This window comes from Choristoneura fumiferana, chromosome 11 (assembly GCF_025370935.1).
Source record: "Choristoneura fumiferana chromosome 11, NRCan_CFum_1, whole genome shotgun sequence".
Lineage (NCBI taxonomy): Eukaryota > Metazoa > Arthropoda > Insecta > Lepidoptera > Tortricidae > Choristoneura > Choristoneura fumiferana.
The window spans coordinates 3,298,673-3,309,129 of NC_133482.1; the positions used below are offsets into that span (position 1 = coordinate 3,298,673).

At 36.8% G+C, this 10,457-nt stretch overlaps 1 pseudogene; it reads left to right on the top strand.

Annotated features, from left to right (window-relative positions):
- The first annotated feature begins 4,553 nt into the window (after positions 1-4,553).
- LOC141432494 (zinc carboxypeptidase-like) lies at positions 4,554-10,457 on the top strand (annotated as a pseudogene).

A 10,457-nucleotide genomic window follows, 5' to 3' on the forward strand; every position in this document is an offset into this window, starting at 1 on the left:
TACGTTTGATTACATTGATGAGTATTATTGGCAAGCAGGTGAAGTGGTAGGACTTGTGCAAGGCCCCGCGGGTTGCTACCACCATCTTGCTCGCTAATCCTGCCGTGAAGCATATATATATATATTTACAAAAAAAAACATACAAAAATACAAAAATATTTATTTGCTTAATAATTCACAAATATTAATTTGCTTAATTTCTCTTTATGTACCTGTTTTTATATCGCTTACTATTTGTAAGCGTAATATTGTAAGTTGCAACCATCTTCTTCCCGATCACATCATGATCCATGTTATATCTGCCTTTGAAACTCTAAGTATATTAGCGTTTCTAACTACAAACAGTGTCAGTTGCACTAAGCATACTAGTTGAAGTTAGCTATATTATCGGGAACTAATCAATTGGGGGGTACAAACGTGTGGTGCGGGCGGGGCGATACAAGGAGCTATCGATAGGGACGTGTGGTGCAAATATAGAGGGATGGAACAATTGAAAATGTTAGCAAGTTTGTTTGCCTACGTAGCTGGTACCGGTTCTGTCTGCGAAGAATTCATTTATAACGTTATCTTGTGTGGTACAAACATAGACAGATTTTACAAAACTAAGCGAACTGATGATGTTCACTAATTTTAAGAGCGCCACAATGAACAACCAACATTTGTCATCTGTGTAAAGTTTTCTTCGAGCTATATTTCGTTTTTTAGCATTAAATAGAAAGAAGGTAAGCGATCTTGAAGTGTATTTTTTTGGTGAAAAACAGTTTTGAAAAATAAGTCACAGCAAATAAGTAACAAATAGCTAGAACATAAATGATCATTTACATGCTTTTGGTATAATAAGTAACAGTTGCTGTTAAAAACGCTATTAATAAAAAGAGTCGTCAAGATTGTTTACCCTTTTTCTAATTCCCGACATTTATTTACCCGAATATCAATCGGTCTCTGTTCGTCATTTTCTGGTTTGTCAATTTAATTCTATAAACTCAAGGTCCACGGAGCTCTGCTCTGTGGAGCTTATGTTTTACGCGGCTGGCATAGCCTAACGCAATTCTAACCTAACCTAACCATGTTTTTTCAAGTTTCCGGCTCAAGCAGGTTAGGTTAGGAGTTACAGGACAAAAGCCATAAAAACAAATGAACGAGACAGACGGAAGACATTCAGGAAATTGGACATCTGGAGAATTGGATGTTAATTGCGGAGAATAGACATTTTGAGAATTGGACAAAATAGATAGACTGGAAGTTTAGGGGATTGTGCCTAATAGATTTTAGTCCACTGCTGGACATAGGCCTCTCCAATTGCACGCCACTGAGCACGATCATCGGCCACTCTCATTCAGTTCTTACATACATACATTACATAGTTAGACCTAGCCTCATCTCTCATTACTTGCGCCAATCATTTATCGCGATACTAAGAGACAATAGCGCCATTATTCGAGCTGAGCGCGTTAACAATGAGCCGAACGCTGATTAAGCGGTTCCCTGCTGATCGTAAATTATTTTGTTCTTTAACATCCCTGAAGATCTGGGGATACAATGCGGGGATCGCCTACAGTTTAATGAAGTTGTTTTTGTCATTTATTTTGTAATTCGGGTCCTTATGAGCAGCTGTTGGTTTCTTTAAAATATGTACCTACCCTATTATGACGTAGAACTTAACTTTTTATTTTGTAATTAAAAATTAAATGAAAAAGTTTGTGAGTTTTTTTTAAGTCATCATCATCATCATCCAGCCTATATACGTTGCTAAGGCTCCTCTCAGAACTTATGCTAAAGAATCTATAGTTCCCACGCGGCCCAGTGCGATTAATTCACAGCAATTGAATTGCTTCGCAGGTTCGTGCAGTTTACGATGTTTTCCTTCAAAAGCTCGTGGTAAATTTCAAATGTAATGCACATGAATTTGGAAAAACTCAGAGGTGCGAGCCGGGGTTTGAATATCTGTTTGAGAGGCGATAGGTCAAACCACTAGGCCACCACGGCTAAGAGGCGGTTTTTAAGTAAAAAGCCCTAATAAAAGGATTTAAGGCTGTTTCCCTCCAGGGTATATAATATTTTCCAGCTAGTAGTACTTATTTGAAAATCTAATATTAAGTACCATTTTTAGATCAAGATAAAACTGACTTGTATTGGAGAACTTTAAACGACCTGCAGTTAAAATAAAAACGTAATATAATTTTTTATTTTGTAATTACATCCGACTAATATTATTACTATTACTCAACCCGTAAGCAGCTGGACGGATGTTGATGAAATCCTGCACATGGATAGGTTGTGGCCTAGACTAGGATATAGGATACATTTTATCCCAGTAAAATGTTCCTGTGGGATAAATGGACTAAAATTGAAATATTTGCTAGCACCTATAAAACTGTCTGCGTGGGCGAAGCCGCGGGTAAAAGTTAATTTATATTTATTGGCAACATTCCTTTGTCATTTGTCGCAATAATATGCCAATAAAAAAAACCACTACAAACCTATTGAACAGAGTCCCGCAGTTGGAGTACAATTTTATCTTTGTATATATTTCGAACTTTAATGCATTTAGCATAAGAATCGTATTGGCTGGTAGAGTGGTATTTAATTTTGCAATATTCAAAGGCTGCGTTCGGTTGATGTAGCCGTCTTCCTGGTCCATTGCTTGTACAACTGTGATCTTATAAAGCTATGTTTTGACTGGTGTTAAATAGCATGATGTGTTAAAATGTACCTAATTTTTACTTTTTGACCCTGAGACAATTAATGATTTGGACATAAGTATTTTGTCATATACATATTCGGACTCGCATACATTTTAACAATGACATTTGACATTATTTGTCACCAAAACATTTTGGCCATTTCGTTTTATACATTTTGACATTTGTACGTTTTGACACTCGTACTTTATGACCATTAAACAATACGTCCATTGGACATTTTGTCACGTTGACGACTCAGTCCTGGAATGTAATGCTAAGCTAATTTACGTAGATTAAATATTATTTGACTGTTTAATTAGGTCGTTTCAAAGTTATGCAGAATAATATTATGCCAAATCTCTCAGCGGTCATAGTATAACAATGCTAACTAAAGAAGAGCCACTCAACTTATCCAAGGAATTAAAGATTCAATAAATATTTGGCTTAGTAAGTAGTACGTATCTTCCTATTGTTTTAGTAATACCCGGTTCCAAATTAATGACTCAATTTTAGTCATGATGTTTTACACTACTTATTGAGCGTTATTAAAAAAAATGCGTCAAGTTATTAAGTATAAGCAGCCAGGTAGTAGCCGGGGTTTGCTCTACTTTGTCTGAGTTTTCGGCTCTGATTTCTGCATAAAAAACTTACGTAATATTTCTTACACGACCCAATTACACCGACACCCACACCTAAGTATTGTCACAAACTTAATTTATTGTTTATTTTTTACATATTTTTGTTATTTTGTTTTTGGTGGCAATTTTTTAATTCAAATGCAGCACGGTACTCTTAAATTGGCAGTGCACACAAAAAATTACATGATTCAAGGCTAGCTTTTGTATTCTTTGAATGTACATTTTTTAATACAAGGTAACGTCGAAGTTTGAATAATGAACTTTTTTATTGTTAATTCTCCGATATTATTTGCGTAAACATTATATCGAACTTCACAGTGTGTAAAGACCCTTGCGCACTTGCCGCTCGCTCCCTGGGTGGGTCAGGCACAATTATATTTATCGTCGGGCACCGCCGTGTCGCGGGCGTGCGCGTAAATCAGCGCACGTACGCGCCGATACGTCGCACGGATCCGCGCGTGAGTACGATGCCTAATGTGACGCGGTTTGATCACCAGTGTAAAAACAGCCTTATGTGACAATAAGTGAACTGGTTGGTATGTTAAAATTGTGGTCTATCTCGTGAGATTTCAACTATGCGATAGATTGGATCTGACGCAGATTTAGGTTAAATTTCCGATAAATCGAGAAATTATACTAAGATCAGGCCATGTTTTTTTAAAGGGAACATTCAAATTTTCGTTTAAAATCAAACATTCTTATTGTGGCTGTAATAAAACATTAATTTTCAAATGAAACAAATACCTACGTTATTGAAGCAAATCATTTCAAATAAAGTATTATTTTGAAATCCCGATCTTTTTCTTTGATAGGCGTTACTTTGCGGAGGTCCATATCAATAAACTATTTTAAAAACAATTACTTAGCTCACTTGCGACAAAAGTGCGCAAAACGACCAAAGGTTGCGGAAAGTATTATCTGGTATATAACACATAGGCTACTATTTATTTCAATTGTAACTACCAGATCAAATAGTTTACGCGTGCGAAGCCCCGTGGAATCTCTAGTTGTTAATAAGGGTTATTCTGAATCCTGTACTTCCTATTACCAAAAAAATATGCATATTTAATCTTCAGATAAGACGCTAACTAACAAATACCTTTCATAGTCGTCACATTTTTTAAATTTAATTGATTATTGATTAATTTTACATGTCTCACACTGATTAAAAAAGATAATTACTTATACTATTATCACCCGGATAAGATTAAATTTAGCTGTTTATAAAGATACAGGCATTACTGGCACAGTCGCTGCTATTTGTCTATAGCACTGCAAAAATGAAGTTGAGAACTTTAGCTTTATTTTTTGTTGTTTTATCAGCCATTAATGCTGAAATAAGAAATTATGTGGGCCACAAAGTTTATAAAGTTATTCCTAAAACAGCGGATGAAGTAGAAAGTCTTATGAGTATTAAAAGGTGTGGTATCACCGAATTCTGGGATGATGTTTTTGAAGTCAATCATAACGTGAAGATTATGGTGTCGGGACTTTTGGAAGCGGAGCTCCTAGAAATGCTGGAAAAAGCTAAAATTGAAGCAAAGGTCGTTATTGAAGACGTGCAAAGGTAAAACTTTTTCTTTTGTTTGTTTCAGATAATATAAGAAACTTGATCTTACTTCTAGTAGTGGATTGACTTGAAATTTTGGACGTGTATAAAACCTTGACAGTGCGATTAATCTTGTACCTTCACTGAAAAACTTCGTAAAAATGAGGTTTTTTGCAAAAAATATATTGTATTTGTTTGTTTAGAACAATAAAATTAAAAAATAAAGTTAAAAGAACTAGGTTCTGTTTGCAAATTTGTTAATTTCTATCCCATGGAACTTTGCAATTTTCTGGGATAAAAACTATCATTTGTCCTTTTTAGTCTCAAATTATTTTCATACTTAATTTCATCTAAATTTAGCAGTTTAATCGAGAATAAGTAGCAGACAGCCAGACCAACAGAAAGAAAACAGACAAACAAAACGATATATTGTCAATTGAAAGCCGAAGTGTCACTATGACTTGACTTTTTTTTCAATTAAACAAATAACTTATACTCAATACACTTCTGCTTAAAATTGTCTATTCTAATATAGGTACGTATTTGAAGCTTCAATAAAAATGTTGAATTACTAAAAACTAAAAGGCAATCCAGAGCAAAATAATCTTCAAAATTTCGTCAAAACATTAATAAAATTTTACAGAGCTATCAACGACCAGTTGCTACCGACAGACAGACGTGGTACCGGAGGCGGTGGCAGCAGTGGTGGTAGTGGCGGTAGCGGTGGCAGTGGTGGCAGTGGAGGTAGCAGCGGCAGCGGTGGCAGACCCAGCGGTGGCAGCGGAAGCAGTATCAGTGGTGGCAGTACAAAAGGATCAAACGGATACAACACTTACTGGGTTTATAGCTCCGCTAGAGGAACAAGCAGAAGACGTTACGCTCGAAATGCTGACGAATTATTTTCATTAACGTGGGATAGATACTATAGGCTAGAAACCATATACACCTGGCTTGATGAAATAGCTGATGCATTCCCAGATATAGCTAGAACAGTGGTCATAGGCCAAAGTGTTGAAGGCAGAGACATCAAAGGCATAGTAATTAATTATCACCCAGAAAGAGAGAACAAAAGAATCGGTATGTTCGAAGGTGCACTTCATGCTAGAGAATGGATCTCACCAGCTACTGTGACTTGGATTATCAAAGAGTTTATATCCAGCGATGATCCTGAAGTGGTGGCATTGGCAAGGAATTTTGAATGGCATTTCGTCCCTGTTGTTAATCCAGATGGTTACTCTTATACTTTTACCCACGTAAGTAATAAGACATTTAAGTTTTTTTATATTGATGATGTGCTAAATAAAGAAAGTTACGTAATTCTTGCTGTTCAATATGATGTTTTTCATTGATATCATATGCAAATGTTCTTGTCATTTCAGCATAGAATGTGGAGGAAAACCGTAGTACAACTAATTTTACATCGTGCGCAGAATCAGGAACTCATGACGATATGAGCAATGGTGTTGATCTCAACAGAAATTTTGATTTCATGTGGAACAGTGAGTTTAAGTTCACATTTGCGTATTTCACGTAGTCAAAGTATGGCCGGTATAATTTCAAACAATCTTTTAACTAGGTATCTGTTTTAGCCACCTACTTACACATAGCTACAGATAGATTCAAACATACCGGCCATACTGTGAAATGTTTTTATGTATTGTTTGGTCGAATTTATATACAGGTTATAATATAATGTAAGGATCAAGGTTGTTTTATGTGAAAGAGTTAGATAGTCACTATAGTTTTTTTCTATTTTTGCGACACTTAATCTTGATTTTTTTTACTACCTGTTGAAATCATTTGATATTTAGCATCTTTATCAAATAACTAAATCTTTAGTAATAACGGTACAGCACAAAATCAAATTAACAAAATGATGTTGGCTACGAAATTTACAGTGACGTTTACACGTTCATAAAATAAGGGTTAGGTTAAATTAAAAGTAACTTTAAAACACTATAGCATACTCATAAAGATTTCTAATTAAAGCTTAATTTTGTTACAGCCGTTGGAACATCAGACGATCCTTGCTCAAACTTGTTCCCGGGTCCATATCCTGCTTCCGAACCCGAGACTCAAGCTATCTCCCGATATGTCCTGGACTTGAACACTCAAGGGCGATTCGTGTATTACATTGCTTTCCACTCTTACACTCAGTTGGTGATAGTACCACACAGTCACTTTACAAGTGGACAAGTGTTACAAGTTGACAATTATGCCGACATGGTGAGTGAAAATAGAAATGTATTGCATTTTATACCAGTGTGTGTTGCCAGAGATAATCTGTAGCTCTGATACGTAGTTCTTGACTGTTGGCCTCTTGGAGAGGCTCAGAGTCACACAACGAGCGATGGAGAGGGGTATGCTCGGAGTTTCTTAGCGCAATAAAAACCGGAATGCCGAAGAACTAAAGTCATCGATATAGCTAGAAAAATATGCAAGTTGAAGCGGTAATGGGTAAGCCAGAACTCTAGAAGAACAAATAACCGTTGCAGGAGGAAAGTCCTCGAGGGGCGAGTACAAACCGGAAGAGGAAGCGTTAGTAGGCCTCCCACTAGGTAAAGCGGCATTATACTGAGTCGTTCGCCGCATGCTGCATGCGGCGACCTTAAAAGTGTAAAGAACACGTAGTCGGCCGCATTCGGCGGGCGACAGTTGCCGCCGCCTGAATATGGCCGCCGCAGTAGACAGAGCAGACTAATGTTAAGACGACGTTCGTTCGCCGAAGTAGTTTGAAACAAATTCGGCGACCGCATTAGGTGAACGACGCAGTGTAATTGCCGCTTTAGGTAGACTGATTAAATCAGTTATGCTCACAGGAAAAAAGAATAGAAAAAAAAAACAGTTTAAATCCCCAAACGTCAAAAAAAAAATGTTGCGTCTAGACTGAATATTGTTTTATCTCCACACTTTTCGCATCAGTTGCACTAAATAATAAAACATTAGTACTATTTGACTATTGCAAATTAAAGAATTATCTATACTACCGTCGTACTCATAATCGAACGGACATAAAATTCAGATGTCCTTCAAAGATAAAAGTGGGTCGCATGAGCTAGCCTTGCTCTTAATTCTATCTTCCGATTGTTTTTTTTTTTCAAACTGATACATTACAAATCGGTAAGCGCAGCGTATATATCCACCAACGAGATCCATGGACGGATGACCATAAAACCTGGGGGTTGCGGTGGATGCAGGTCGCTTCTAACCGAAGTATTTTTAGGTTCAGTCCAAGAAATTGATTCTCGCATTTGACTAGAACCTTTTTGCGGCAAATGGTATGCAGACATTCCATAGAACATCAAATTGATTGTAAAAAGGTTTCGTTCTGGTATACTATTTAGTTTTATTGACTGAATAAACATATATTTTTTTAACTGTATAGCACAGAATACAACTCATCGACACCCAAAAAACACGCATGAAGCCCATTCCAGCCGCATGAAAGCCGCATCCGCATTACAAGAACTGCCAGATAGTACGCGCTGGTCACGACACCCATTAATTTTGCGGAAGCGCAGCCGTATGACAGAGACGTTATCGTAATACTTATCAACTCGCGGTGAAAAAATCTCAATATCCCTGTTAATTCATCAAAGCAATATCCCATTCCTTTAGACAGTACTTTTAAAGTATTTTTGTTTGGTACTTTATAGTTCGAAATCGCAGCGAGAGGAGCTGATGCACTTCAACGGAGGTACGGAACCACATACAGAGTTGGTATTTCGGCGGAAGTTATGTGTAAGTTGCCCTTTCTGCACAATTTTGCTGAATTTGGTCCGTAGCTGTTTCGTGTTTGTTGGAGAATGTTCGAAATTGGTTAGCTTACTCGTAGCTTAGCTTTGTCAAAAGTTGATGTTCGGTGCTTTCCTTATTATACTCGTAAGGTTTTTTGTATGCACTAAACTCTTAGATTAGTTTTCGATATAGATGAGTTTTCGATAAGTTTGTATGTATGTATGTAATGTAAACTCTTTATTGTACAAGATTAGCAAAATACAACTGACAAACATTAAGGTAAAAGTCTCTACCATTCATTTGAGTGGACAATACGTTAGTAATTTTGATTTGTTAAAATGAATAAAGTTAAAAGGGGAGTTCGAACCTAATTTAGAGTAAGAAGAAACATGGTTACGAAACAAAATGCCATCAAAAACATAAATGTAAAACAGGGAGCTATATTCCAGTTGAGATGACTGCTGCTGCCCTGACAAAATTAATTGAGATCTAAATGGATGCCAAGTTCTAGATAATTTTGAAAACATTCGTATTTATAGAGCGACATACAAAGGTTTAGAATAAATTTGAAGCACTGGCTTTTATAGGCTAGGCCACGTCTTTGATCATCATAGCCTATATACGGTCCACTGCAGGGACACCACCTCAGAATGAGAGGGTTGGGCCATAGTTCCCACGGGGGCCGTGCGGATTGGGAACTTCACACGGCACCATTGAACTGCTTCGCAGGTTTGTGGCAGGCCTGGACGATGTTTTGTCCTTCACCGCAAAGCTGTAGGTAAATTTGAAATGTAACTCCGCACATGAATTTCGAAAAACTCAAAATTTTGATATTTAAAGATAACTACTTCTTATATTTAAACAGTTATAATACTTACATAGAGCAGATAAGTCAGGTACTTACATAGGATTTTTAATTTCCTACTATAAATGTGCAGGTTTTTGACTGTATTCGTATGTTTGTAACTCATTGACGCTGAAACGGTTGAACGGATCTGAAATTTGATATGAAGATAACTGGATGTTTGGAATATTAGGGTAACTTTTATTCCAAAATTCCCTCAAAACCCGGCTAAAATGCCAAAATCTCAACCGCTTAGTTTTTTTGTCTTGAATTTGGCACGGATATTGGTCATGCAACGTAGTTGAACACGATGATGGAAGTTATGGGAAACCCCTCTAGAATTGTTGCAAAATCCCGCCCGCTGTTTCATTTAAACTGCCAGACATATTATGTAATAGTTTACTTTTGAAAGGGCACAGGTAAAGAATAGTATTTAATAACTACTTTATAATCACAACGTTGTTTATTCACAGATCAAATGAGCGGAACGAGTTTCGACTGGGCGAAGAACGCGGTCAATATTCCTTTGGCATACCTCATAGAACTTCGAGACCTGGGTGACTACGGTTTCTTATTGCCAGCGGAAGAAATCATCCCCAATAACCTGGAGATCATGGATGCCCTGCTGGAGATGGATCGAGCGACCAGAGACCTTAGATACTACGAGCAGTCGAGTGGGCAAAATGTTGTTAATTCTCTACTCTTGATGGTGTTTGGAATTTTGTTTGCGATTTTTAAATAATGTGTAAAGCTACACAAACTAAGTATGAATGTTTTCCTGGAGACCACAAACAAAAAAAGTGCTGCAATTCCATGTAATCGTTACTTTTTGGTATAAAGAAGTTTAACATTTATGTCGATTTGTAGAACTTGTATATTTTGGAACTAGTGCATGGGACTAGTGTGATACCAAAGATTTATTATGATCATGAATTCAGACAAATAAATTTTTAAAGTGACATCAAACTATACAATTAATAGATACTTCTTAACTGAGACTGTAA